The following is a 26,145-nucleotide window of genomic DNA, read 5'->3' as shown; positions in this document are numbered from 1 at the left end:
AATCGTTTAGTCGTTCAGTCGTTCATCTGACAAATCTGACAAGTCTGACAAATCTGACCGTGTGTACGCTCCATAAGAGATGCAGCACTTTGTCTAACAAACTTGACTGCATTCAAATTTTACCTTTCTTGTTGAGTGGAGTATTCTGTTTTTTTTTTTTCAAAATAAGCTTTCATAACTCACGTGACCACTAATAGATTTCAGACCAGCAATATCAGAAAAGATATCAAATAATTTGTCCAAGATGGACCCTATTTATATAAAATAGTTAATAGAAATCATTTTTCATGGTCATAGTCAAAACTTTGTCCTCAGAAATCTTACCGCCAATGGATTTTAGACCTTAATTAATGGCAAAGGTGTGTTCAAATCACTTATCACATTTACAACAATTTTTTATTTTGTGTTTCATGCTTTTTGCCCTGATAGAGGTACATTGCAATCTCCAAGCCTCTATTCTGTTACTTACAATATTGATAGAACATTTGGAAATTTTTCCTCTAAGAATTGGTGGAGTTTTCTGTTTCTAAGATGACATGTGCCCTCAATCTTTTGTTTATTTCTGAATGATTTCAGAGCAAGAATAGTGGGAATTGTGATAATTTATTTCTCAGAATTGGAATCAATACAGAAGAAAGTGGAGCACAAGGCATTGTTCTAGTCTTCTTTGTGATTTTATTCCCTCAGAGCTTTGCAATGCAATCAAAGAGCCACAATTCCATTTCTCACAAAGATTCAGGACATCTTAAATTTTACCTGTCTTCAGTTAAAGACAAATGATAATGGCATAAATATTGTCATAACTGGAAGAAGCAACACACATGTGCAATTGGGACCACATCAGGTACCAATCAGACAGAAGGAAACACTTGGCTGCAATTATTATCTTTTGGTCCTCTGTTTTTGAATCTGTCTTAAAACAGAAATAGGGTTGTATTCCCATACCGGGAGTCGAACCCGGGCCGCCTGGGTGAAAACCAGGAATCCTAACCGCTAGACCATATGGGAAGATGTCGATTGCGTCCTTCACTGTTTCATATAATATAAAAAAAAACATTTCACTGACATTATTTTGTTAAACAAAAATAATCCCACCATTTCAAAAATGAAGTAAATAAGGCAGGAGCCTTGTTAGCGCAGTAGGTAGCGCGTCAGTCTCATAATCTGAAGGTCGTGAGTTCAATCCTCACACAGGGCATTTTTATTGATGTTTGTTTTGAGAGCATGGCATTGCAATCTAAGAGATGCAGCACTTTGTCTAACAAACTTGACTGCATTCAAATTTTACCTTTCTTGTTGAGTGGAGTATTCTGCTTTTTTTTTTTCAAAATAAGCTTTCATAACTCACGTGACCACTAATAGATTTCAGACCAGCAATATCAGAAAAGATATCAAATAATTTGTCCAAGATGGACCCTATTTATATAAAATAGTTAATAGAAATCATTTTTCATGGTCATAGTCAAAACTTTGTCCTCAGAAATCTTACCGCCAATGGATTTTAGACCTTAATTAATGGCAAAGGTGTGTTCAAATCACTTATCACATTTACAACAATTTTTTATTTTGTGTTTCATGCTTTTTGCCCTGATAGAGGTACATTGCAATCTCCAAGCCTCTATTCTGTTACTTACAATATTGATAGAACATTTGGAAATTTTTCCTCTAAGAATTGGTGGAGTTTTCTGTTTCTAAGATGACATGTGCCCTCAATCTTTTGTTTATTTCTGAATGATTTCAGAGCAAGAATAGTGGGAATTGTGATAATTTATTTCTCAGAATTGGAATCAATACAGAAGAAAGTGGAGCACAAGGCATTGTTCTAGTCTTCTTTGTGATTTTATTCCCTCAGAGCTTTGCAATGCAATCAAAGAGCCACAATTCCATTTCTCACAAAGATTCAGGACATCTTAAATTTTACCTGTCTTCAGTTAAAGACAAATGATAATGGCATAAATATTGTCATAACTGGAAGAAGCAACACACATGTGCAATTGGGACCACATCAGGTACCAATCAGACAGAAGGAAACACTTGGCTGCAATTATTATCTTTTGGTCCTCTGTTTTTGAATCTGTCTTAAAACAGAAATAGGGTTGTATTCCCATACCGGGAGTCGAACCCGGGCCACCTGGGTGAAAACCAGGAATCCTAACCGCTAGACCATATGGGAAGATGTCGATTGCGTCCTTCACTGTTTCATATAATATAAAAAAAAAACATTTCACTGACATTATTTTGTTAAACAAAAATAATCCCACCATTTCAAAAATGAAGTAAATAAGGCAGGAGCCTTGTTAGCGCAGTAGGTAGCGCGTCAGTCTCATAATCTGAAGGTCGTGAGTTCAATCCTCACACAGGGCATTTTTATTGATGTTTGTTTTGAGAGCATGGCATTGCAATCTAATGGTGCATACACACGATCAGATTTTTTCTTCAGATATGGACGATAACGATTTAAAAATCGTTCAGTCGTTCATATCTGAAGGAAAATCGTTCATATCTGACATGCCTGAACGATGGACGATCAACGATGCGCGTTCCCGTTTGTCAGATAACGATATCTGACATCTGATGGGTTTGCAGTCAGACTTGGACGATTCCATTCATTTTAATGCAGTCAAAAATCGTTCAATCGTTCAAATCGTTCAAAACTTTGGTCAAATCGTTCAAATCGTTTAGTCGTTCAGTCGTTCATCTGACAAATCTGACAAGTCTGACAAATCTGACCGTGTGTACGCTCCATAAGAGATGCAGCACTTTGTCTAACAAACTTGACTGCATTCAAATTTTACCTTTCTTGTTGAGTGGAGTATTCTGTTTTTTTTTTTTCAAAATAAGCTTTCATAACTCACGTGACCACTAATAGATTTCAGACCAGCAATATCAGAAAAGATATCAAATAATTTGTCCAAGATGGACCCTATTTATATAAAATAGTTAATAGAAATCATTTTTCATGGTCATAGTCAAAACTTTGTCCTCAGAAATCTTACCGCCAATGGATTTTAGACCTTAATTAATGGCAAAGGTGTGTTCAAATCACTTATCACATTTACAACAATTTTTTATTTTGTGTTTCATGCTTTTTGCCCTGATAGAGGTACATTGCAATCTCCAAGCCTCTATTCTGTTACTTACAATATTGATAGAACATTTGGAAATTTTTCCTCTAAGAATTGGTGGAGTTTTCTGTTTCTAAGATGACATGTGCCCTCAATCTTTTGTTTATTTCTGAATGATTTCAGAGCAAGAATAGTGGGAATTGTGATAATTTATTTCTCAGAATTGGAATCAATACAGAAGAAAGTGGAGCACAAGGCATTGTTCTAGTCTTCTTTGTGATTTTATTCCCTCAGAGCTTTGCAATGCAATCAAAGAGCCACAATTCCATTTCTCACAAAGATTCAGGACATCTTAAATTTTACCTGTCTTCAGTTAAAGACAAATGATAATGGCATAAATATTGTCATAACTGGAAGAAGCAACACACATGTGCAATTGGGACCACATCAGGTACCAATCAGACAGAAGGAAACACTTGGCTGCAATTATTATCTTTTGGTCCTCTGTTTTTGAATCTGTCTTAAAACAGCAATAAGGTTGTATTCCCATACCGGGAGTCGAACCCGGGCCGCCTGGGTGAAAACCAGGAATCCTAACCGCTAGACCATATGGGAAGATGTCGATTGCGTCCTTCACTGTTTCATATAATATAAAAAAAAACATTTCACTGACATTATTTTGTTAAACAAAAATAATCCCACCATTTCAAAAATGAAGTAAATAAGGCAGGAGCCTTGTTAGCGCAGTAGGTAGCGCGTCAGTCTCATAATCTGAAGGTCGTGAGTTCAATCCTCACACAGGGCATTTTTATTGATGTTTGTTTTGAGAGCATGGCATTGCAATCTAATGGTGCATACACACGATCAGATTTTTTCTTCAGATATGGACGATAACGATTTAAAAATCGTTCAGTCGTTCATATCTGAAGGAAAATCGTTCATATCTGACATGCCTGAACGATGGACGATCAACGATGCGCGTTCCCGTTTGTCAGATAACGATATCTGACATCTGATGGGTTTGCAGTCAGACTTGGACGATTCCATTCATTTTAATGCAGTCAAAAATCGTTCAATCGTTCAAATCGTTCAAATCGTTCAAAACTTTGGTCAAATCGTTCAAATCGTTTAGTCGTTCAGTCGTTCATCTGACAAGTCTGACAAATCTGACCGTGTGTACGCTCCATAAGAGATGCAGCACTTTGTCTAACAAACTTGACTGCATTCAAATTTTACCTTTCTTGTTGAGTGGAGTATTCTGTTTTTTTTTTTTCAAAATAAGCTTTCATAACTCACGTGACCACTAATAGATTTCAGACCAGCAATATCAGAAAAGATATCAAATAATTTGTCCAAGATGGACCCTATTTATATAAAATAGTTAATAGAAATCATTTTTCATGGTCATAGTCAAAACTTTGTCCTCAGAAATCTTACCGCCAATGGATTTTAGACCTTAATTAATGGCAAAGGTGTGTTCAAATCACTTATCACATTTACAACAATTTTTTATTTTGTGTTTCATGCTTTTTGCCCTGATAGAGGTACATTGCAATCTCCAAGCCTCTATTCTGTTACTTACAATATTGATAGAACATTTGGAAATTTTTCCTCTAAGAATTGGTGGAGTTTTCTGTTTCTAAGATGACATGTGCCCTCAATCTTTTGTTTATTTCTGAATGATTTCAGAGCAAGAATAGTGGGAATTGTGATAATTTATTTCTCAGAATTGGAATCAATACAGAAGAAAGTGGAGCACAAGGCATTGTTCTAGTCTTCTTTGTGATTTTATTCCCTCAGAGCTTTGCAATGCAATCAAAGAGCCACAATTCCATTTCTCACAAAGATTCAGGACATCTTAAATTTTACCTGTCTTCAGTTAAAGACAAATGATAATGGCATAAATATTGTCATAACTGGAAGAAGCAACACACATGTGCAATTGGGACCACATCAGGTACCAATCAGACAGAAGGAAACACTTGGCTGCAATTATTATCTTTTGGTCCTCTGTTTTTGAATCTGTCTTAAAACAGAAATAGGGTTGTATTCCCATACCGGGAGTCGAACCCGGGCCGCCTGGGTGAAAACCAGGAATCCTAACCGCTAGACCATATGGGAAGATGTCGATTGCGTCCTTCACTGTTTCATATAATATAAAAAAAAACATTTCACTGACATTATTTTGTTAAACAAAAATAATCCCACCATTTCAAAAATGAAGTAAATAAGGCAGGAGCCTTGTTAGCGCAGTAGGTAGCGCGTCAGTCTCATAATCTGAAGGTCGTGAGTTCAATCCTCACACAGGGCATTTTTATTGATGTTTGTTTTGAGAGCATGGCATTGCAATCTAAGAGATGCAGCACTTTGTCTAACAAACTTGACTGCATTCAAATTTTACCTTTCTTGTTGAGTGGAGTATTCTGCTTTTTTTTTTTCAAAATAAGCTTTCATAACTCACGTGACCACTAATAGATTTCAGACCAGCAATATCAGAAAAGATATCAAATAATTTGTCCAAGATGGACCCTATTTATATAAAATAGTTAATAGAAATCATTTTTCATGGTCATAGTCAAAACTTTGTCCTCAGAAATCTTACCGCCAATGGATTTTAGACCTTAATTAATGGCAAAGGTGTGTTCAAATCACTTATCACATTTACAACAATTTTTTATTTTGTGTTTCATGCTTTTTGCCCTGATAGAGGTACATTGCAATCTCCAAGCCTCTATTCTGTTACTTACAATATTGATAGAACATTTGGAAATTTTTCCTCTAAGAATTGGTGGAGTTTTCTGTTTCTAAGATGACATGTGCCCTCAATCTTTTGTTTATTTCTGAATGATTTCAGAGCAAGAATAGTGGGAATTGTGATAATTTATTTCTCAGAATTGGAATCAATACAGAAGAAAGTGGAGCACAAGGCATTGTTCTAGTCTTCTTTGTGATTTTATTCCCTCAGAGCTTTGCAATGCAATCAAAGAGCCACAATTCCATTTCTCACAAAGATTCAGGACATCTTAAATTTTACCTGTCTTCAGTTAAAGACAAATGATAATGGCATAAATATTGTCATAACTGGAAGAAGCAACACACATGTGCAATTGGGACCACATCAGGTACCAATCAGACAGAAGGAAACACTTGGCTGCAATTATTATCTTTTGGTCCTCTGTTTTTGAATCTGTCTTAAAACAGCAATAAGGTTGTATTCCCATACCGGGAGTCGAACCCGGGCCGCCTGGGTGAAAACCAGGAATCCTAACCGCTAGACCATATGGGAAGATGTCGATTGCGTCCTTCACTGTTTCATATAATATAAAAAAAAACATTTCACTGACATTATTTTGTTAAACAAAAATAATCCCACCATTTCAAAAATGAAGTAAATAAGGCAGGAGCCTTGTTAGCGCAGTAGGTAGCGCGTCAGTCTCATAATCTGAAGGTCATGAGTTCAATCCTCACACAGGGCATTTTTATTGATGTTTGTTTTGAGAGCATGGCATTGCAATCTAATGGTGCATACACACGATCAGATTTTTTCTTCAGATATGGACGATAACGATTTAAAAATCGTTCAGTCGTTCATATCTGAAGGAAAATCGTTCATATCTGACATGCCTGAACGATGGACGATCAACGATGCGCGTTCCCGTTTGTCAGATAACGATATCTGACATCTGATGGGTTTGCAGTCAGACTTGGACGATTCCATTCATTTTAATGCAGTCAAAAATCGTTCAATCGTTCAAATCGTTCAAATCGTTCAAAACTTTGGTCAAATCGTTCAAATCGTTTAGTCGTTCAGTCGTTCATCTGACAAATCTGACAAGTCTGACAAATCTGACCGTGTGTACGCTCCATAAGAGATGCAGCACTTTGTCTAACAAACTTGACTGCATTCAAATTTTACCTTTCTTGTTGAGTGGAGTATTCTGTTTTTTTTTTTTCAAAATAAGCTTTCATAACTCACGTGACCACTAATAGATTTCAGACCAGCAATATCAGAAAAGATATCAAATAATTTGTCCAAGATGGACCCTATTTATATAAAATAGTTAATAGAAATCATTTTTCATGGTCATAGTCAAAACTTTGTCCTCAGAAATCTTACCGCCAATGGATTTTAGACCTTAATTAATGGCAAAGGTGTGTTCAAATCACTTATCACATTTACAACAATTTTTTATTTTGTGTTTCATGCTTTTTGCCCTGATAGAGGTACATTGCAATCTCCAAGCCTCTATTCTGTTACTTACAATATTGATAGAACATTTGGAAATTTTTCCTCTAAGAATTGGTGGAGTTTTCTGTTTCTAAGATGACATGTGCCCTCAATCTTTTGTTTATTTCTGAATGATTTCAGAGCAAGAATAGTGGGAATTGTGATAATTTATTTCTCAGAATTGGAATCAATACAGAAGAAAGTGGAGCACAAGGCATTGTTCTAGTCTTCTTTGTGATTTTATTCCCTCAGAGCTTTGCAATGCAATCAAAGAGCCACAATTCCATTTCTCACAAAGATTCAGGACATCTTAAATTTTACCTGTCTTCAGTTAAAGACAAATGATAATGGCATAAATATTGTCATAACTGGAAGAAGCAACACACATGTGCAATTGGGACCACATCAGGTACCAATCAGACAGAAGGAAACACTTGGCTGCAATTATTATCTTTTGGTCCTCTGTTTTTGAATCTGTCTTAAAACAGCAATAAGGTTGTATTCCCATACCGGGAGTCGAACCCGGGCCGCCTGGGTGAAAACCAGGAATCCTAACCGCTAGACCATATGGGAAGATGTCGATTGCGTCCTTCACTGTTTCATATAATATAAAAAAAAACATTTCACTGACATTATTTTGTTAAACAAAAATAATCCCACCATTTCAAAAATGAAGTAAATAAGGCAGGAGCCTTGTTAGCGCAGTAGGTAGCGCGTCAGTCTCATAATCTGAAGGTCGTGAGTTCAATCCTCACACAGGGCATTTTTATTGATGTTTGTTTTGAGAGCATGGCATTGCAATCTAATGGTGCATACACACGATCAGATTTTTTCTTCAGATATGGACGATAACGATTTAAAAATCGTTCAGTCGTTCATATCTGAAGGAAAATCGTTCATATCTGACATGCCTGAACGATGGACGATCAACGATGCGCGTTCCCGTTTGTCAGATAACGATATCTGACATCTGATGGGTTTGCAGTCAGACTTGGACGATTCCATTCATTTTAATGCAGTCAAAAATCGTTCAATCGTTCAAATCGTTCAAATCGTTCAAAACTTTGGTCAAATCGTTCAAATCGTTTAGTCGTTCAGTCGTTCATCTGACAAGTCTGACAAATCTGACCGTGTGTACGCTCCATAAGAGATGCAGCACTTTGTCTAACAAACTTGACTGCATTCAAATTTTACCTTTCTTGTTGAGTGGAGTATTCTGTTTTTTTTTTTTCAAAATAAGCTTTCATAACTCACGTGACCACTAATAGATTTCAGACCAGCAATATCAGAAAAGATATCAAATAATTTGTCCAAGATGGACCCTATTTATATAAAATAGTTAATAGAAATCATTTTTCATGGTCATAGTCAAAACTTTGTCCTCAGAAATCTTACCGCCAATGGATTTTAGACCTTAATTAATGGCAAAGGTGTGTTCAAATCACTTATCACATTTACAACAATTTTTTATTTTGTGTTTCATGCTTTTTGCCCTGATAGAGGTACATTGCAATCTCCAAGCCTCTATTCTGTTACTTACAATATTGATAGAACATTTGGAAATTTTTCCTCTAAGAATTGGTGGAGTTTTCTGTTTCTAAGATGACATGTGCCCTCAATCTTTTGTTTATTTCTGAATGATTTCAGAGCAAGAATAGTGGGAATTGTGATAATTTATTTCTCAGAATTGGAATCAATACAGAAGAAAGTGGAGCACAAGGCATTGTTCTAGTCTTCTTTGTGATTTTATTCCCTCAGAGCTTTGCAATGCAATCAAAGAGCCACAATTCCATTTCTCACAAAGATTCAGGACATCTTAAATTTTACCTGTCTTCAGTTAAAGACAAATGATAATGGCATAAATATTGTCATAACTGGAAGAAGCAACACACATGTGCAATTGGGACCACATCAGGTACCAATCAGACAGAAGGAAACACTTGGCTGCAATTATTATCTTTTGGTCCTCTGTTTTTGAATCTGTCTTAAAACAGAAATAGGGTTGTATTCCCATACCGGGAGTCGAACCCGGGCCGCCTGGGTGAAAACCAGGAATCCTAACCGCTAGACCATATGGGAAGATGTCGATTGCGTCCTTCACTGTTTCATATAATATAAAAAAAAACATTTCACTGACATTATTTTGTTAAACAAAAATAATCCCACCATTTCAAAAATGAAGTAAATAAGGCAGGAGCCTTGTTAGCGCAGTAGGTAGCGCGTCAGTCTCATAATCTGAAGGTCGTGAGTTCAATCCTCACACAGGGCATTTTTATTGATGTTTGTTTTGAGAGCATGGCATTGCAATCTAAGAGATGCAGCACTTTGTCTAACAAACTTGACTGCATTCAAATTTTACCTTTCTTGTTGAGTGGAGTATTCTGCTTTTTTTTTTTCAAAATAAGCTTTCATAACTCACGTGACCACTAATAGATTTCAGACCAGCAATATCAGAAAAGATATCAAATAATTTGTCCAAGATGGACCCTATTTATATAAAATAGTTAATAGAAATCATTTTTCATGGTCATAGTCAAAACTTTGTCCTCAGAAATCTTACCGCCAATGGATTTTAGACCTTAATTAATGGCAAAGGTGTGTTCAAATCACTTATCACATTTACAACAATTTTTTATTTTGTGTTTCATGCTTTTTGCCCTGATAGAGGTACATTGCAATCTCCAAGCCTCTATTCTGTTACTTACAATATTGATAGAACATTTGGAAATTTTTCCTCTAAGAATTGGTGGAGTTTTCTGTTTCTAAGATGACATGTGCCCTCAATCTTTTGTTTATTTCTGAATGATTTCAGAGCAAGAATAGTGGGAATTGTGATAATTTATTTCTCAGAATTGGAATCAATACAGAAGAAAGTGGAGCACAAGGCATTGTTCTAGTCTTCTTTGTGATTTTATTCCCTCAGAGCTTTGCAATGCAATCAAAGAGCCACAATTCCATTTCTCACAAAGATTCAGGACATCTTAAATTTTACCTGTCTTCAGTTAAAGACAAATGATAATGGCATAAATATTGTCATAACTGGAAGAAGCAACACACATGTGCAATTGGGACCACATCAGGTACCAATCAGACAGAAGGAAACACTTGGCTGCAATTATTATCTTTTGGTCCTCTGTTTTTGAATCTGTCTTAAAACAGCAATAAGGTTGTATTCCCATACCGGGAGTCGAACCCGGGCCGCCTGGGTGAAAACCAGGAATCCTAACCGCTAGACCATATGGGAAGATGTCGATTGCGTCCTTCACTGTTTCATATAATATAAAAAAAAACATTTCACTGACATTATTTTGTTAAACAAAAATAATCCCACCATTTCAAAAATGAAGTAAATAAGGCAGGAGCCTTGTTAGCGCAGTAGGTAGCGCGTCAGTCTCATAATCTGAAGGTCATGAGTTCAATCCTCACACAGGGCATTTTTATTGATGTTTGTTTTGAGAGCATGGCATTGCAATCTAATGGTGCATACACACGATCAGATTTTTTCTTCAGATATGGACGATAACGATTTAAAAATCGTTCAGTCGTTCATATCTGAAGGAAAATCGTTCATATCTGACATGCCTGAACGATGGACGATCAACGATGCGCGTTCCCGTTTGTCAGATAACGATATCTGACATCTGATGGGTTTGCAGTCAGACTTGGACGATTCCATTCATTTTAATGCAGTCAAAAATCGTTCAATCGTTCAAATCGTTCAAATCGTTCAAAACTTTGGTCAAATCGTTCAAATCGTTTAGTCGTTCAGTCGTTCATCTGACAAATCTGACAAGTCTGACAAATCTGACCGTGTGTACGCTCCATAAGAGATGCAGCACTTTGTCTAACAAACTTGACTGCATTCAAATTTTACCTTTCTTGTTGAGTGGAGTATTCTGTTTTTTTTTTTTCAAAATAAGCTTTCATAACTCACGTGACCACTAATAGATTTCAGACCAGCAATATCAGAAAAGATATCAAATAATTTGTCCAAGATGGACCCTATTTATATAAAATAGTTAATAGAAATCATTTTTCATGGTCATAGTCAAAACTTTGTCCTCAGAAATCTTACCGCCAATGGATTTTAGACCTTAATTAATGGCAAAGGTGTGTTCAAATCACTTATCACATTTACAACAATTTTTTATTTTGTGTTTCATGCTTTTTGCCCTGATAGAGGTACATTGCAATCTCCAAGCCTCTATTCTGTTACTTACAATATTGATAGAACATTTGGAAATTTTTCCTCTAAGAATTGGTGGAGTTTTCTGTTTCTAAGATGACATGTGCCCTCAATCTTTTGTTTATTTCTGAATGATTTCAGAGCAAGAATAGTGGGAATTGTGATAATTTATTTCTCAGAATTGGAATCAATACAGAAGAAAGTGGAGCACAAGGCATTGTTCTAGTCTTCTTTGTGATTTTATTCCCTCAGAGCTTTGCAATGCAATCAAAGAGCCACAATTCCATTTCTCACAAAGATTCAGGACATCTTAAATTTTACCTGTCTTCAGTTAAAGACAAATGATAATGGCATAAATATTGTCATAACTGGAAGAAGCAACACACATGTGCAATTGGGACCACATCAGGTACCAATCAGACAGAAGGAAACACTTGGCTGCAATTATTATCTTTTGGTCCTCTGTTTTTGAATCTGTCTTAAAACAGCAATAAGGTTGTATTCCCATACCGGGAGTCGAACCCGGGCCGCCTGGGTGAAAACCAGGAATCCTAACCGCTAGACCATATGGGAAGATGTCGATTGCGTCCTTCACTGTTTCATATAATATAAAAAAAAACATTTCACTGACATTATTTTGTTAAACAAAAATAATCCCACCATTTCAAAAATGAAGTAAATAAGGCAGGAGCCTTGTTAGCGCAGTAGGTAGCGCGTCAGTCTCATAATCTGAAGGTCATGAGTTCAATCCTCACACAGGGCATTTTTATTGATGTTTGTTTTGAGAGCATGGCATTGCAATCTAATGGTGCATACACACGATCAGATTTTTTCTTCAGATATGGACGATAACGATTTAAAAATCGTTCAGTCGTTCATATCTGAAGGAAAATCGTTCATATCTGACATGCCTGAACGATGGACGATCAACGATGCGCGTTCCCGTTTGTCAGATAACGATATCTGACATCTGATGGGTTTGCAGTCAGACTTGGACGATTCCATTCATTTTAATGCAGTCAAAAATCGTTCAATCGTTCAAATCGTTCAAATCGTTCAAAACTTTGGTCAAATCGTTCAAATCGTTTAGTCGTTCAGTCGTTCATCTGACAAATCTGACAAGTCTGACAAATCTGACCGTGTGTACGCTCCATAAGAGATGCAGCACTTTGTCTAACAAACTTGACTGCATTCAAATTTTACCTTTCTTGTTGAGTGGAGTATTCTGTTTTTTTTTTTTCAAAATAAGCTTTCATAACTCACGTGACCACTAATAGATTTCAGACCAGCAATATCAGAAAAGATATCAAATAATTTGTCCAAGATGGACCCTATTTATATAAAATAGTTAATAGAAATCATTTTTCATGGTCATAGTCAAAACTTTGTCCTCAGAAATCTTACCGCCAATGGATTTTAGACCTTAATTAATGGCAAAGGTGTGTTCAAATCACTTATCACATTTACAACAATTTTTTATTTTGTGTTTCATGCTTTTTGCCCTGATAGAGGTACATTGCAATCTCCAAGCCTCTATTCTGTTACTTACAATATTGATAGAACATTTGGAAATTTTTCCTCTAAGAATTGGTGGAGTTTTCTGTTTCTAAGATGACATGTGCCCTCAATCTTTTGTTTATTTCTGAATGATTTCAGAGCAAGAATAGTGGGAATTGTGATAATTTATTTCTCAGAATTGGAATCAATACAGAAGAAAGTGGAGCACAAGGCATTGTTCTAGTCTTCTTTGTGATTTTATTCCCTCAGAGCTTTGCAATGCAATCAAAGAGCCACAATTCCATTTCTCACAAAGATTCAGGACATCTTAAATTTTACCTGTCTTCAGTTAAAGACAAATGATAATGGCATAAATATTGTCATAACTGGAAGAAGCAACACACATGTGCAATTGGGACCACATCAGGTACCAATCAGACAGAAGGAAACACTTGGCTGCAATTATTATCTTTTGGTCCTCTGTTTTTGAATCTGTCTTAAAACAGAAATAGGGTTGTATTCCCATACCGGGAGTCGAACCCGGGCCGCCTGGGTGAAAACCAGGAATCCTAACCGCTAGACCATATGGGAAGATGTCGATTGCGTCCTTCACTGTTTCATATAATATAAAAAAAAACATTTCACTGACATTATTTTGTTAAACAAAAATAATCCCACCATTTCAAAAATGAAGTAAATAAGGCAGGAGCCTTGTTAGCGCAGTAGGTAGCGCGTCAGTCTCATAATCTGAAGGTCGTGAGTTCAATCCTCACACAGGGCATTTTTATTGATGTTTGTTTTGAGAGCATGGCATTGCAATCTAAGAGATGCAGCACTTTGTCTAACAAACTTGACTGCATTCAAATTTTACCTTTCTTGTTGAGTGGAGTATTCTGCTTTTTTTTTTTCAAAATAAGCTTTCATAACTCACGTGACCACTAATAGATTTCAGACCAGCAATATCAGAAAAGATATCAAATAATTTGTCCAAGATGGACCCTATTTATATAAAATAGTTAATAGAAATCATTTTTCATGGTCATAGTCAAAACTTTGTCCTCAGAAATCTTACCGCCAATGGATTTTAGACCTTAATTAATGGCAAAGGTGTGTTCAAATCACTTATCACATTTACAACAATTTTTTATTTTGTGTTTCATGCTTTTTGCCCTGATAGAGGTACATTGCAATCTCCAAGCCTCTATTCTGTTACTTACAATATTGATAGAACATTTGGAAATTTTTCCTCTAAGAATTGGTGGAGTTTTCTGTTTCTAAGATGACATGTGCCCTCAATCTTTTGTTTATTTCTGAATGATTTCAGAGCAAGAATAGTGGGAATTGTGATAATTTATTTCTCAGAATTGGAATCAATACAGAAGAAAGTGGAGCACAAGGCATTGTTCTAGTCTTCTTTGTGATTTTATTCCCTCAGAGCTTTGCAATGCAATCAAAGAGCCACAATTCCATTTCTCACAAAGATTCAGGACATCTTAAATTTTACCTGTCTTCAGTTAAAGACAAATGATAATGGCATAAATATTGTCATAACTGGAAGAAGCAACACACATGTGCAATTGGGACCACATCAGGTACCAATCAGACAGAAGGAAACACTTGGCTGCAATTATTATCTTTTGGTCCTCTGTTTTTGAATCTGTCTTAAAACAGCAATAAGGTTGTATTCCCATACCGGGAGTCGAACCCGGGCCGCCTGGGTGAAAACCAGGAATCCTAACCGCTAGACCATATGGGAAGATGTCGATTGCGTCCTTCACTGTTTCATATAATATAAAAAAAAACATTTCACTGACATTATTTTGTTAAACAAAAATAATCCCACCATTTCAAAAATGAAGTAAATAAGGCAGGAGCCTTGTTAGCGCAGTAGGTAGCGCGTCAGTCTCATAATCTGAAGGTCGTGAGTTCAATCCTCACACAGGGCATTTTTATTGATGTTTGTTTTGAGAGCATGGCATTGCAATCTAATGGTGCATACACACGATCAGATTTTTTCTTCAGATATGGACGATAACGATTTAAAAATCGTTCAGTCGTTCATATCTGAAGGAAAATCGTTCATATCTGACATGCCTGAACGATGGACGATCAACGATGCGCGTTCCCGTTTGTCAGATAACGATATCTGACATCTGATGGGTTTGCAGTCAGACTTGGACGATTCCATTCATTTTAATGCAGTCAAAAATCGTTCAATCGTTCAAATCGTTCAAATCGTTCAAAACTTTGGTCAAATCGTTCAAATCGTTTAGTCGTTCAGTCGTTCATCTGACAAATCTGACAAGTCTGACAAATCTGACCGTGTGTACGCTCCATAAGAGATGCAGCACTTTGTCTAACAAACTTGACTGCATTCAAATTTTACCTTTCTTGTTGAGTGGAGTATTCTGTTTTTTTTTTTTCAAAATAAGCTTTCATAACTCACGTGACCACTAATAGATTTCAGACCAGCAATATCAGAAAAGATATCAAATAATTTGTCCAAGATGGACCCTATTTATATAAAATAGTTAATAGAAATCATTTTTCATGGTCATAGTCAAAACTTTGTCCTCAGAAATCTTACCGCCAATGGATTTTAGACCTTAATTAATGGCAAAGGTGTGTTCAAATCACTTATCACATTTACAACAATTTTTTATTTTGTGTTTCATGCTTTTTGCCCTGATAGAGGTACATTGCAATCTCCAAGCCTCTATTCTGTTACTTACAATATTGATAGAACATTTGGAAATTTTTCCTCTAAGAATTGGTGGAGTTTTCTGTTTCTAAGATGACATGTGCCCTCAATCTTTTGTTTATTTCTGAATGATTTCAGAGCAAGAATAGTGGGAATTGTGATAATTTATTTCTCAGAATTGGAATCAATACAGAAGAAAGTGGAGCACAAGGCATTGTTCTAGTCTTCTTTGTGATTTTATTCCCTCAGAGCTTTGCAATGCAATCAAAGAGCCACAATTCCATTTCTCACAAAGATTCAGGACATCTTAAATTTTACCTGTCTTCAGTTAAAGACAAATGATAATGGCATAAATATTGTCATAACTGGAAGAAGCAACACACATGTGCAATTGGGACCACATCAGGTACCAATCAGACAGAAGGAAACACTTGGCTGCAATTATTATCTTTTGGTCCTCTGTTTTTGAATCTGTCTTAAAACAGAAATAGGGTTGTATTCCCATACCGGGAGTCGAACCCGGGCCGCCTGGGTGAAAACCAGGAATCCTAACCGCTAGACCATATGGGAAGATGTCGATTGCGTCCTTCACTGTTTCATATAATATAAAAAAAAACATTTCACTGACATTATTTTGTTAAACAAAAATAATCCCACCATTTCAAAAATGAAGTAAATAAGGCAGGAGCCTTGTTAGCGCAGTAGGTAGCGCGTCAGTCTCATAATCTGAAGGTCGTGAGTTCAATCCTCACACAGGGCATTTTTATTGATGTTTGTTTTGAGAGCATGGCATTGCAATCTAAGAGATGCAGCACTTTGTCTAACAAACTTGACTGCATTCAAATTTTACCTTTCTTGTTGAGTGGAGTATTCTGCTTTTTTTTTTTCAAAATAAGCTTTCATAACTCACGTGACCACTAATAGATTTCAGACCAGCAATATCAGAAAAGATATCAAATAATTTGTCCAAGATGGACCCTATTTATATAAAATAGTTAATAGAAATCATTTTTCATGGTCATAGTCAAAACTTTGTCCTCAGAAATCTTACCGCCAATGGATTTTAGACCTTAATTAATGGCAAAGGTGTGTTCAAATCACTTATCACATTTACAACAATTTTTTATTTTGTGTTTCATGCTTTTTGCCCTGATAGAGGTACATTGCAATCTCCAAGCCTCTATTCTGTTACTTACAATATTGATAGAACATTTGGAAATTTTTCCTCTAAGAATTGGTGGAGTTTTCTGTTTCTAAGATGACATGTGCCCTCAATCTTTTGTTTATTTCTGAATGATTTCAGAGCAAGAATAGTGGGAATTGTGATAATTTATTTCTCAGAATTGGAATCAATACAGAAGAAAGTGGAGCACAAGGCATTGTTCTAGTCTTCTTTGTGATTTTATTCCCTCAGAGCTTTGCAATGCAATCAAAGAGCCACAATTCCATTTCTCACAAAGATTCAGGACATCTTAAATTTTACCTGTCTTCAGTTAAAGACAAATGATAATGGCATAAATATTGTCATAACTGGAAGAAGCAACACACATGTGCAATTGGGACCACATCAGGTACCAATCAGACAGAAGGAAACACTTGGCTGCAATTATTATCTTTTGGTCCTCTGTTTTTGAATCTGTCTTAAAACAGAAATAGGGTTGTATTCCCATACCGGGAGTCGAACCCGGGCCGCCTGGGTGAAAACCAGGAATCCTAACCGCTAGACCATATGGGAAGATGTCGATTGCGTCCTTCACTGTTTCATATAATATAAAAAAAAACATTTCACTGACATTATTTTGTTAAACAAAAATAATCCCACCATTTCAAAAATGAAGTAAATAAGGCAGGAGCCTTGTTAGCGCAGTAGGTAGCGCGTCAGTCTCATAATCTGAAGGTCGTGAGTTCAATCCTCACACAGGGCATTTTTATTGATGTTTGTTTTGAGAGCATGGCATTGCAATCTAATGGTGCATACACACGATCAGATTTTTTCTTCAGATATGGACGATAACGATTTAAAAATCGTTCAGTCGTTCATATCTGAAGGAAAATCGTTCATATCTGACATGCCTGAACGATGGACGATCAACGATGCGCGTTCCCGTTTGTCAGATAACGATATCTGACATCTGATGGGTTTGCAGTCAGACTTGGACGATTCCATTCATTTTAATGCAGTCAAAAATCGTTCAATCGTTCAAATCGTTCAAATCGTTCAAAACTTTGGTCAAATCGTTCAAATCGTTTAGTCGTTCAGTCGTTCATCTGACAAATCTGACAAGTCTGACAAATCTGACCGTGTGTACGCTCCATAAGAGATGCAGCACTTTGTCTAACAAACTTGACTGCATTCAAATTTTACCTTTCTTGTTGAGTGGAGTATTCTGTTTTTTTTTTTTCAAAATAAGCTTTCATAACTCACGTGACCACTAATAGATTTCAGACCAGCAATATCAGAAAAGATATCAAATAATTTGTCCAAGATGGACCCTATTTATATAAAATAGTTAATAGAAATCATTTTTCATGGTCATAGTCAAAACTTTGTCCTCAGAAATCTTACCGCCAATGGATTTTAGACCTTAATTAATGGCAAAGGTGTGTTCAAATCACTTATCACATTTACAACAATTTTTTATTTTGTGTTTCATGCTTTTTGCCCTGATAGAGGTACATTGCAATCTCCAAGCCTCTATTCTGTTACTTACAATATTGATAGAACATTTGGAAATTTTTCCTCTAAGAATTGGTGGAGTTTTCTGTTTCTAAGATGACATGTGCCCTCAATCTTTTGTTTATTTCTGAATGATTTCAGAGCAAGAATAGTGGGAATTGTGATAATTTATTTCTCAGAATTGGAATCAATACAGAAGAAAGTGGAGCACAAGGCATTGTTCTAGTCTTCTTTGTGATTTTATTCCCTCAGAGCTTTGCAATGCAATCAAAGAGCCACAATTCCATTTCTCACAAAGATTCAGGACATCTTAAATTTTACCTGTCTTCAGTTAAAGACAAATGATAATGGCATAAATATTGTCATAACTGGAAGAAGCAACACACATGTGCAATTGGGACCACATCAGGTACCAATCAGACAGAAGGAAACACTTGGCTGCAATTATTATCTTTTGGTCCTCTGTTTTTGAATCTGTCTTAAAACAGAAATAGGGTTGTATTCCCATACCGGGAGTCGAACCCGGGCCGCCTGGGTGAAAACCAGGAATCCTAACCGCTAGACCATATGGGAAGATGTCGATTGCGTCCTTCACTGTTTCATATAATATAAAAAAAAACATTTCACTGACATTATTTTGTTAAACAAAAATAATCCCACCATTTCAAAAATGAAGTAAATAAGGCAGGAGCCTTGTTAGCACAGTAGGTAGCGCGTCAGTCTCATAATCTGAAGGTCGTGAGTTCAATCCTCACACAGGGCATTTTTATTGATGTTTGTTTTGAGAGCATGGCATTGCAATCTAAGAGATGCAGCACTTTGTCTAACAAACTTGACTGCATTCAAATTTTACCTTTCTTGTTGAGTGGAGTATTCTGCTTTTTTTTTTTCAAAATAAGCTTTCATAACTCACGTGACCACTAATAGATTTCAGACCAGCAATATCAGAAAAGATATCAAATAATTTGTCCAAGATGGACCCTATTTATATAAAATAGTTAATAGAAATCATTTTTCATGGTCATAGTCAAAACTTTGTCCTCAGAAATCTTACCGCCAATGGATTTTAGACCTTAATTAATGGCAAAGGTGTGTTCAAATCACTTATCACATTTACAACAATTTTTTATTTTGTGTTTCATGCTTTTTGCCCTGATAGAGGTACATTGCAATCTCCAAGCCTCTATTCTGTTACTTACAATATTGATAGAACATTTGGAAATTTTTCCTCTAAGAATTGGTGGAGTTTTCTGTTTCTAAGATGACATGTGCCCTCAATCTTTTGTTTATTTCTGAATGATTTCAGAGCAAGAATAGTGGGAATTGTGATAATTTATTTCTCAGAATTGGAATCAATACAGAAGAAAGTGGAGCACAAGGCATTGTTCTAGTCTTCTTTGTGATTTTATTCCCTCAGAGCTTTGCAATGCAATCAAAGAGCCACAATTCCATTTCTCACAAAGATTCAGGACATCTTAAATTTTACCTGTCTTCAGTTAAAGACAAATGATAATGGCATAAATATTGTCATAACTGGAAGAAGCAACACACATGTGCAATTGGGACCACATCAGGTACCAATCAGACAGAAGGAAACACTTGGCTGCAATTATTATCTTTTGGTCCTCTGTTTTTGAATCTGTCTTAAAACAGCAATAAGGTTGTATTCCCATACCGGGAGTCGAACCCGGGCCGCCTGGGTGAAAACCAGGAATCCTAACCGCTAGACCATATGGGAAGATGTCGATTGTGTCCTTCACTGTTTCATATAATATAAAAAAAAACATTTCACTGACATTATTTTGTTAAACAAAAATAATCCCACCATTTCAAAAATGAAGTAAATAAGGCAGGAGCCTTGTTAGCACAGTAGGTAGCGCGTCAGTCTCATAATCTGAAGGTCGTGAGTTCAATCCTCACACAGGGCATTTTTATTGATGTTTGTTTTGAGAGCATGGCATTGCAATCTAATGGTGCATACACACGATCAGATTTTTTCTTCAGATATGGACGATAACGATTTAAAAATCGTTCAGTCGTTCATATCTGAAGGAAAATCGTTCATATCTGACATGCCTGAACGATGGACGATCAACGATGCGCGTTCCCGTTTGTCAGATAACGATATCTGACATCTGATGGGTTTGCAGTCAGACTTGGACGATTCCATTCATTTTAATGCAGTCAAAAATCGTTCAATCGTTCAAATCGTTCAAATCGTTCAAAACTTTGGTCAAATCGTTCAAATCGTTTAGTCGTTCAGTCGTTCATCTGACAAATCTGACAAGTCTGACAAATCTGACCGTGTGTACGCTCCATAAGAGATGCAGCACTTTGTCTAACAAACTTGACTGCATTCAAATTTTACCTTTCTTGTTGAGTGGAGTATTCTGTTTTTTTTTTTTCAAAATAAGCTTTCATAACTCACGTGACCACTAATAGATTTCAGACCAGCAATATCAGAAAAGATATCAAATAATTTGTCCAAGATGGACCCTATTTATATAAAATAGTTAATAGAAATCATTTTTCATGGTCATAGTCAAAACTTTGTCCTCAGAAATCTTACCGCCAATGGATTTTAGACCTTAATTAATGGCAAAGGTGTGTTCAAATCACTTATCACATTTACAACAATTTTTTATTTTGTGTTTCATGCTTTTTGCCCTGATAGAGGTACATTGCAATCTCCAAGCCTCTATTCTGTTACTTACAATATTGATAGAACATTTGGAAATTTTTCCTCTAAGAATTGGTGGAGTTTTCTGTTTCTAAGATGACATGTGCCCTCAATCTTTTGTTTATTTCTGAATGATTTCAGAGCAAGAATAGTGGGAATTGTGATAATTTATTTCTCAGAATTGGAATCAATACAGAAGAAAGTGGAGCACAAGGCATTGTTCTAGTCTTCTTTGTGATTTTATTCCCTCAGAGCTTTGCAATGCAATCAAAGAGCCACAATTCCATTTCTCACAAAGATTCAGGACATCTTAAATTTTACCTGTCTTCAGTTAAAGACAAATGATAATGGCATAAATATTGTCATAACTGGAAGAAGCAACACACATGTGCAATTGGGACCACATCAGGTACCAATCAGACAGAAGGAAACACTTGGCTGCAATTATTATCTTTTGGTCCTCTGTTTTTGAATCTGTCTTAAAACAGAAATAGGGTTGTATTCCCATACCGGGAGTCGAACCCGGGCCGCCTGGGTGAAAACCAGGAATCCTAACCGCTAGACCATATGGGAAGATGTCGATTGCGTCCTTCACTGTTTCATATAATATAAAAAAAAACATTTCACTGACATTATTTTGTTAAACAAAAATAATCCCACCATTTCAAAAATGAAGTAAATAAGGCAGGAGCCTTGTTAGCACAGTAGGTAGCGCGTCAGTCTCATAATCTGAAGGTCGTGAGTTCAATCCTCACACAGGGCATTTTTATTGATGTTTGTTTTGAGAGCATGGCATTGCAATCTAAGAGATGCAGCACTTTGTCTAACAAACTTGACTGCATTCAAATTTTACCTTTCTTGTTGAGTGGAGTATTCTGCTTTTTTTTTTTCAAAATAAGCTTTCATAACTCACGTGACCACTAATAGATTTCAGACCAGCAATATCAGAAAAGATATCAAATAATTTGTCCAAGATGGACCCTATTTATATAAAATAGTTAATAGAAATCATTTTTCATGGTCATAGTCAAAACTTTGTCCTCAGAAATCTTACCGCCAATGGATTTTAGACCTTAATTAATGGCAAAGGTGTGTTCAAATCACTTATCACATTTACAACAATTTTTTATTTTGTGTTTCATGCTTTTTGCCCTGATAGAGGTACATTGCAATCTCCAAGCCTCTATTCTGTTACTTACAATATTGATAGAACATTTGGAAATTTTTCCTCTAAGAATTGGTGGAGTTTTCTGTTTCTAAGATGACATGTGCCCTCAATCTTTTGTTTATTTCTGAATGATTTCAGAGCAAGAATAGTGGGAATTGTGATAATTTATTTCTCAGAATTGGAATCAATACAGAAGAAAGTGGAGCACAAGGCATTGTTCTAGTCTTCTTTGTGATTTTATTCCCTCAGAGCTTTGCAATGCAATCAAAGAGCCACAATTCCATTTCTCACAAAGATTCAGGACATCTTAAATTTTACCTGTCTTCAGTTAAAGACAAATGATAATGGCATAAATATTGTCATAACTGGAAGAAGCAACACACATGTGCAATTGGGACCACATCAGGTACCAATCAGACAGAAGGAAACACTTGGCTGCAATTATTATCTTTTGGTCCTCTGTTTTTGAATCTGTCTTAAAACAGCAATAAGGTTGTATTCCCATACCGGGAGTCGAACCCGGGCCGCCTGGGTGAAAACCAGGAATCCTAACCGCTAGACCATATGGGAAGATGTCGATTGTGTCCTTCACTGTTTCATATAATATAAAAAAAAACATTTCACTGACATTATTTTGTTAAACAAAAATAATCCCACCATTTCAAAAATGAAGTAAATAAGGCAGGAGCCTTGTTAGCACAGTAGGTAGCGCGTCAGTCTCATAATCTGAAGGTCGTGAGTTCAATCCTCACACAGGGCATTTTTATTGATGTTTGTTTTGAGAGCATGGCATTGCAATCTAATGGTGCATACACACGATCAGATTTTTTCTTCAGATATGGACGATAACGATTTAAAAATCGTTCAGTCGTTCATATCTGAAGGAAAATCGTTCATATCTGACATGCCTGAACGATGGACGATCAACGATGCGCGTTCCCGTTTGTCAGATAACGATATCTGACATCTGATGGGTTTGCAGTCAGACTTGGACGATTCCATTCATTTTAATGCAGTCAAAAATCGTTCAATCGTTCAAATCGTTCAAATCGTTCAAAACTTTGGTCAAATCGTTCAAATCGTTTAGTCGTTCAGTCGTTCATCTGACAAATCTGACAAGTCTGACAAATCTGACCGTGTGTACGCTCCATAAGAGATGCAGCACTTTGTCTAACAAACTTGACTGCATTCAAATTTTACCTTTCTTGTTGAGTGGAGTATTCTGTTTTTTTTTTTTCAAAATAAGCTTTCATAACTCACGTGACCACTAATAGATTTCAGACCAGCAATATCAGAAAAGATATCAAATAATTTGTCCAAGATGGACCCTATTTATATAAAATAGTTAATAGAAATCATTTTTCATGGTCATAGTCAAAACTTTGTCCTCAGAAATCTTACCGCCAATGGATTTTAGACCTTAATTAATGGCAAAGGTGTGTTCAAATCACTTATCACATTTACAACAATTTTTTATTTTGTGTTTCATGCTTTTTGCCCTGATAGAGGTACATTGCAATCTCCAAGCCTCTATTCTGTTACTTACAATATTGATAGAACATTTGGAAATTTTTCCTCTAAGAATTGGTGGAGTTTTCTGTTTCTAAGATGACATGTGCCCTCAATCTTTTGTTTATTTCTGAATGATTTCAGAGCAAGAATAGTGGGAATTGTGATAATTTATTTCTCAGAATTGGAATCAATACAGAAGAAAGTGGAGCACAAGGCATTGTTCTAGTCTTCTTTGTGATTTTATTCCCTCAGAGCTTTGCAATGCAATCAAAGAGCCACAATTCCATTTCTCACAAAGATTCAGGACATCTTAAATTTTACCTGTCTTCAGTTAAAGACAAATGATAATGGCATAAATATTGTCATAACTGGAAGAAGCAACACACATGTGCAATTGGGACCACATCAGGTACCAATCAGACAGAAGGAAACACTTGGCTGCAATTATTATCTTTTGGTCCTCTGTTTTTGAATCTGTCTTAAAACAGAAATAGGGTTGTATTCCCATACCGGGAGTCGAACCCGGGCCGCCTGGGTGAAAACCAGGAATCCTAACCGCTAGACCATATGGGAAGATGTCGATTGCGTCCTTCACTGTTTCATATAATATAAAAAAAAACATTTCACTGACATTATTTTGTTAAACAAAAATAATCCCACCATTTCAAAAATGAAGTAAATAAGGCAGGAGCCTTGTTAGCGCAGTAGGTAGCGCGTCAGTCTCATAATCTGAAGGTCGTGAGTTCAATCCTCACACAGGGCATTTTTATTGATGTTTGTTTTGAGAGCATGGCATTGCAATCTAAGAGATGCAGCACTTTGTCTAACAAACTTGACTGCATTCAAATTTTACCTTTCTTGTTGAGTGGAGTATTCTGCTTTTTTTTTTTCAAAATAAGCTTTCATAACTCACGTGACCACTAATAGATTTCAGACCAGCAATATCAGAAAAGATATCAAATAATTTGTCCAAGATGGACCCTATTTATATAAAATAGTTAATAGAAATCATTTTTCATGGTCATAGTCAAAACTTTGTCCTCAGAAATCTTACCGCCAATGGATTTTAGACCTTAATTAATGGCAAAGGTGTGTTCAAATCACTTATCACATTTACAACAATTTTTTATTTTGTGTTTCATGCTTTTTGCCCTGATAGAGGTACATTGCAATCTCCAAGCCTCTATTCTGTTACTTACAATATTGATAGAACATTTGGAAATTTTTCCTCTAAGAATTGGTGGAGTTTTCTGTTTCTAAGATGACATGTGCCCTCAATCTTTTGTTTATTTCTGAATGATTTCAGAGCAAGAATAGTGGGAATTGTGATAATTTATTTCTCAGAATTGGAATCAATACAGAAGAAAGTGGAGCACAAGGCATTGTTCTAGTCTTCTTTGTGATTTTATTCCCTCAGAGCTTTGCAATGCAATCAAAGAGCCACAATTCCATTTCTCACAAAGATTCAGGACATCTTAAATTTTACCTGTCTTCAGTTAAAGACAAATGATAATGGCATAAATATTGTCATAACTGGAAGAAGCAACACACATGTGCAATTGGGACCACATCAGGTACCAATCAGACAGAAGGAAACACTTGGCTGCAATTATTATCTTTTGGTCCTCTGTTTTTGAATCTGTCTTAAAACAGCAATAAGGTTGTATTCCCATACCGGGAGTCGAACCCGGGCCGCCTGGGTGAAAACCAGGAATCCTAACCGCTAGACCATATGGGAAGATGTCGATTGCGTCCTTCACTGTTTCATATAATATAAAAAAAAACATTTCACTGACATTATTTTGTTAAACAAAAATAATCCCACCATTTCAAAAATGAAGTAAATAAGGCAGGAGCCTTGTTAGCGCAGTAGGTAGCGCGTCAGTCTCATAATCTGAAGGTCGTGAGTTCAATCCTCACACAGGGCATTTTTATTGATGTTTGTTTTGAGAGCATGGCATTGCAATCTAAGAGATGCAGCACTTTGTCTAACAAACTTGACTGCATTCAAATTTTACCTTTCTTGTTGAGTGGAGTATTCTGCTTTTTTTTTTTCAAAATAAGCTTTCATAACTCACGTGACCACTAATAGATTTCAGACCAGCAATATCAGAAAAGATATCAAATAATTTGTCCAAGATGGACCCTATTTATATAAAATAGTTAATAGAAATCATTTTTCATGGTCATAGTCAAAACTTTGTCCTCAGAAATCTTACCGCCAATGGATTTTAGACCTTAATTAATGGCAAAGGTGTGTTCAAATCACTTATCACATTTACAACAATTTTTTATTTTGTGTTTCATGCTTTTTGCCCTGATAGAGGTACATTGCAATCTCCAAGCCTCTATTCTGTTACTTACAATATTGATAGAACATTTGGAAATTTTTCCTCTAAGAATTGGTGGAGTTTTCTGTTTCTAAGATGAC

At 36.0% G+C, this 26,145-nt stretch overlaps 38 non-coding genes across 38 annotated transcripts; 19 read left to right on the top strand and 19 right to left on the bottom strand.

Moving 5' to 3' along the window:
• Positions 1-936: 936 nt before the first annotated feature.
• TRNAE-UUC (transfer RNA glutamic acid (anticodon UUC)) lies at positions 937-1,008 on the bottom strand. The gene has a single exon. It is a non-coding gene; the product is annotated as a tRNA-Glu (tRNA).
• Positions 1,009-1,125: 117 nt separating this feature from the next.
• Positions 1,126-1,198, top strand: TRNAM-CAU (transfer RNA methionine (anticodon CAU)). The gene has a single exon. It is a non-coding gene; the product is annotated as a tRNA-Met (tRNA).
• A 903-nt stretch (positions 1,199-2,101) lies between these two features.
• Positions 2,102-2,173, bottom strand: TRNAE-UUC (transfer RNA glutamic acid (anticodon UUC)). The gene has a single exon. It is a non-coding gene; the product is annotated as a tRNA-Glu (tRNA).
• Positions 2,174-2,291: 118 nt separating this feature from the next.
• TRNAM-CAU (transfer RNA methionine (anticodon CAU)) lies at positions 2,292-2,364 on the top strand. Its single transcript has one exon. It is a non-coding gene; the product is annotated as a tRNA-Met (tRNA).
• Positions 2,365-3,608: 1,244 nt separating this feature from the next.
• On the bottom strand, positions 3,609-3,680 carry TRNAE-UUC (transfer RNA glutamic acid (anticodon UUC)). The gene has a single exon. It is a non-coding gene; the product is annotated as a tRNA-Glu (tRNA).
• Positions 3,681-3,797: 117 nt separating this feature from the next.
• Positions 3,798-3,870, top strand: TRNAM-CAU (transfer RNA methionine (anticodon CAU)). The gene has a single exon. It is a non-coding gene; the product is annotated as a tRNA-Met (tRNA).
• Positions 3,871-5,114: 1,244 nt separating this feature from the next.
• Positions 5,115-5,186, bottom strand: TRNAE-UUC (transfer RNA glutamic acid (anticodon UUC)). Its single transcript has one exon. It is a non-coding gene; the product is annotated as a tRNA-Glu (tRNA).
• A 117-nt stretch (positions 5,187-5,303) lies between these two features.
• TRNAM-CAU (transfer RNA methionine (anticodon CAU)) lies at positions 5,304-5,376 on the top strand. The gene has a single exon. It is a non-coding gene; the product is annotated as a tRNA-Met (tRNA).
• Positions 5,377-6,279: 903 nt separating this feature from the next.
• Positions 6,280-6,351, bottom strand: TRNAE-UUC (transfer RNA glutamic acid (anticodon UUC)). Its single transcript has one exon. It is a non-coding gene; the product is annotated as a tRNA-Glu (tRNA).
• A 117-nt stretch (positions 6,352-6,468) lies between these two features.
• On the top strand, positions 6,469-6,541 carry TRNAM-CAU (transfer RNA methionine (anticodon CAU)). Its single transcript has one exon. It is a non-coding gene; the product is annotated as a tRNA-Met (tRNA).
• Positions 6,542-7,794: 1,253 nt separating this feature from the next.
• On the bottom strand, positions 7,795-7,866 carry TRNAE-UUC (transfer RNA glutamic acid (anticodon UUC)). The gene has a single exon. It is a non-coding gene; the product is annotated as a tRNA-Glu (tRNA).
• Positions 7,867-7,983: 117 nt separating this feature from the next.
• TRNAM-CAU (transfer RNA methionine (anticodon CAU)) lies at positions 7,984-8,056 on the top strand. The gene has a single exon. It is a non-coding gene; the product is annotated as a tRNA-Met (tRNA).
• Positions 8,057-9,300: 1,244 nt separating this feature from the next.
• TRNAE-UUC (transfer RNA glutamic acid (anticodon UUC)) lies at positions 9,301-9,372 on the bottom strand. The gene has a single exon. It is a non-coding gene; the product is annotated as a tRNA-Glu (tRNA).
• Positions 9,373-9,489: 117 nt separating this feature from the next.
• On the top strand, positions 9,490-9,562 carry TRNAM-CAU (transfer RNA methionine (anticodon CAU)). The gene has a single exon. It is a non-coding gene; the product is annotated as a tRNA-Met (tRNA).
• Positions 9,563-10,465: 903 nt separating this feature from the next.
• Positions 10,466-10,537, bottom strand: TRNAE-UUC (transfer RNA glutamic acid (anticodon UUC)). Its single transcript has one exon. It is a non-coding gene; the product is annotated as a tRNA-Glu (tRNA).
• A 117-nt stretch (positions 10,538-10,654) lies between these two features.
• On the top strand, positions 10,655-10,727 carry TRNAM-CAU (transfer RNA methionine (anticodon CAU)). Its single transcript has one exon. It is a non-coding gene; the product is annotated as a tRNA-Met (tRNA).
• Positions 10,728-11,980: 1,253 nt separating this feature from the next.
• On the bottom strand, positions 11,981-12,052 carry TRNAE-UUC (transfer RNA glutamic acid (anticodon UUC)). The gene has a single exon. It is a non-coding gene; the product is annotated as a tRNA-Glu (tRNA).
• A 117-nt stretch (positions 12,053-12,169) lies between these two features.
• TRNAM-CAU (transfer RNA methionine (anticodon CAU)) lies at positions 12,170-12,242 on the top strand. The gene has a single exon. It is a non-coding gene; the product is annotated as a tRNA-Met (tRNA).
• A 1,253-nt stretch (positions 12,243-13,495) lies between these two features.
• On the bottom strand, positions 13,496-13,567 carry TRNAE-UUC (transfer RNA glutamic acid (anticodon UUC)). Its single transcript has one exon. It is a non-coding gene; the product is annotated as a tRNA-Glu (tRNA).
• A 117-nt stretch (positions 13,568-13,684) lies between these two features.
• TRNAM-CAU (transfer RNA methionine (anticodon CAU)) lies at positions 13,685-13,757 on the top strand. Its single transcript has one exon. It is a non-coding gene; the product is annotated as a tRNA-Met (tRNA).
• A 903-nt stretch (positions 13,758-14,660) lies between these two features.
• TRNAE-UUC (transfer RNA glutamic acid (anticodon UUC)) lies at positions 14,661-14,732 on the bottom strand. Its single transcript has one exon. It is a non-coding gene; the product is annotated as a tRNA-Glu (tRNA).
• A 117-nt stretch (positions 14,733-14,849) lies between these two features.
• Positions 14,850-14,922, top strand: TRNAM-CAU (transfer RNA methionine (anticodon CAU)). Its single transcript has one exon. It is a non-coding gene; the product is annotated as a tRNA-Met (tRNA).
• A 1,253-nt stretch (positions 14,923-16,175) lies between these two features.
• TRNAE-UUC (transfer RNA glutamic acid (anticodon UUC)) lies at positions 16,176-16,247 on the bottom strand. The gene has a single exon. It is a non-coding gene; the product is annotated as a tRNA-Glu (tRNA).
• A 117-nt stretch (positions 16,248-16,364) lies between these two features.
• TRNAM-CAU (transfer RNA methionine (anticodon CAU)) lies at positions 16,365-16,437 on the top strand. The gene has a single exon. It is a non-coding gene; the product is annotated as a tRNA-Met (tRNA).
• Positions 16,438-17,340: 903 nt separating this feature from the next.
• TRNAE-UUC (transfer RNA glutamic acid (anticodon UUC)) lies at positions 17,341-17,412 on the bottom strand. Its single transcript has one exon. It is a non-coding gene; the product is annotated as a tRNA-Glu (tRNA).
• Positions 17,413-17,529: 117 nt separating this feature from the next.
• Positions 17,530-17,602, top strand: TRNAM-CAU (transfer RNA methionine (anticodon CAU)). Its single transcript has one exon. It is a non-coding gene; the product is annotated as a tRNA-Met (tRNA).
• A 1,253-nt stretch (positions 17,603-18,855) lies between these two features.
• Positions 18,856-18,927, bottom strand: TRNAE-UUC (transfer RNA glutamic acid (anticodon UUC)). Its single transcript has one exon. It is a non-coding gene; the product is annotated as a tRNA-Glu (tRNA).
• A 117-nt stretch (positions 18,928-19,044) lies between these two features.
• On the top strand, positions 19,045-19,117 carry TRNAM-CAU (transfer RNA methionine (anticodon CAU)). The gene has a single exon. It is a non-coding gene; the product is annotated as a tRNA-Met (tRNA).
• Positions 19,118-20,020: 903 nt separating this feature from the next.
• TRNAE-UUC (transfer RNA glutamic acid (anticodon UUC)) lies at positions 20,021-20,092 on the bottom strand. Its single transcript has one exon. It is a non-coding gene; the product is annotated as a tRNA-Glu (tRNA).
• A 117-nt stretch (positions 20,093-20,209) lies between these two features.
• Positions 20,210-20,282, top strand: TRNAM-CAU (transfer RNA methionine (anticodon CAU)). The gene has a single exon. It is a non-coding gene; the product is annotated as a tRNA-Met (tRNA).
• Positions 20,283-21,535: 1,253 nt separating this feature from the next.
• Positions 21,536-21,607, bottom strand: TRNAE-UUC (transfer RNA glutamic acid (anticodon UUC)). Its single transcript has one exon. It is a non-coding gene; the product is annotated as a tRNA-Glu (tRNA).
• Positions 21,608-21,724: 117 nt separating this feature from the next.
• On the top strand, positions 21,725-21,797 carry TRNAM-CAU (transfer RNA methionine (anticodon CAU)). The gene has a single exon. It is a non-coding gene; the product is annotated as a tRNA-Met (tRNA).
• Positions 21,798-22,700: 903 nt separating this feature from the next.
• TRNAE-UUC (transfer RNA glutamic acid (anticodon UUC)) lies at positions 22,701-22,772 on the bottom strand. Its single transcript has one exon. It is a non-coding gene; the product is annotated as a tRNA-Glu (tRNA).
• A 117-nt stretch (positions 22,773-22,889) lies between these two features.
• On the top strand, positions 22,890-22,962 carry TRNAM-CAU (transfer RNA methionine (anticodon CAU)). The gene has a single exon. It is a non-coding gene; the product is annotated as a tRNA-Met (tRNA).
• Positions 22,963-24,215: 1,253 nt separating this feature from the next.
• On the bottom strand, positions 24,216-24,287 carry TRNAE-UUC (transfer RNA glutamic acid (anticodon UUC)). Its single transcript has one exon. It is a non-coding gene; the product is annotated as a tRNA-Glu (tRNA).
• Positions 24,288-24,404: 117 nt separating this feature from the next.
• Positions 24,405-24,477, top strand: TRNAM-CAU (transfer RNA methionine (anticodon CAU)). The gene has a single exon. It is a non-coding gene; the product is annotated as a tRNA-Met (tRNA).
• Positions 24,478-25,380: 903 nt separating this feature from the next.
• Positions 25,381-25,452, bottom strand: TRNAE-UUC (transfer RNA glutamic acid (anticodon UUC)). Its single transcript has one exon. It is a non-coding gene; the product is annotated as a tRNA-Glu (tRNA).
• A 117-nt stretch (positions 25,453-25,569) lies between these two features.
• TRNAM-CAU (transfer RNA methionine (anticodon CAU)) lies at positions 25,570-25,642 on the top strand. The gene has a single exon. It is a non-coding gene; the product is annotated as a tRNA-Met (tRNA).
• The last annotated feature ends 503 nt before the right edge of the window (positions 25,643-26,145 follow it).

Source organism: Taudactylus pleione, unplaced genomic scaffold, assembly GCF_031769625.1.
Source record: "Taudactylus pleione unplaced genomic scaffold, aTauple2 ptg000248l, whole genome shotgun sequence".
NCBI classification, from domain to species: domain Eukaryota; kingdom Metazoa; phylum Chordata; class Amphibia; order Anura; family Myobatrachidae; genus Taudactylus; species Taudactylus pleione.
Note: the sequence above shows the minus strand (reverse complement) of the source record. Positions and strands in the feature narration are given on the sequence as shown.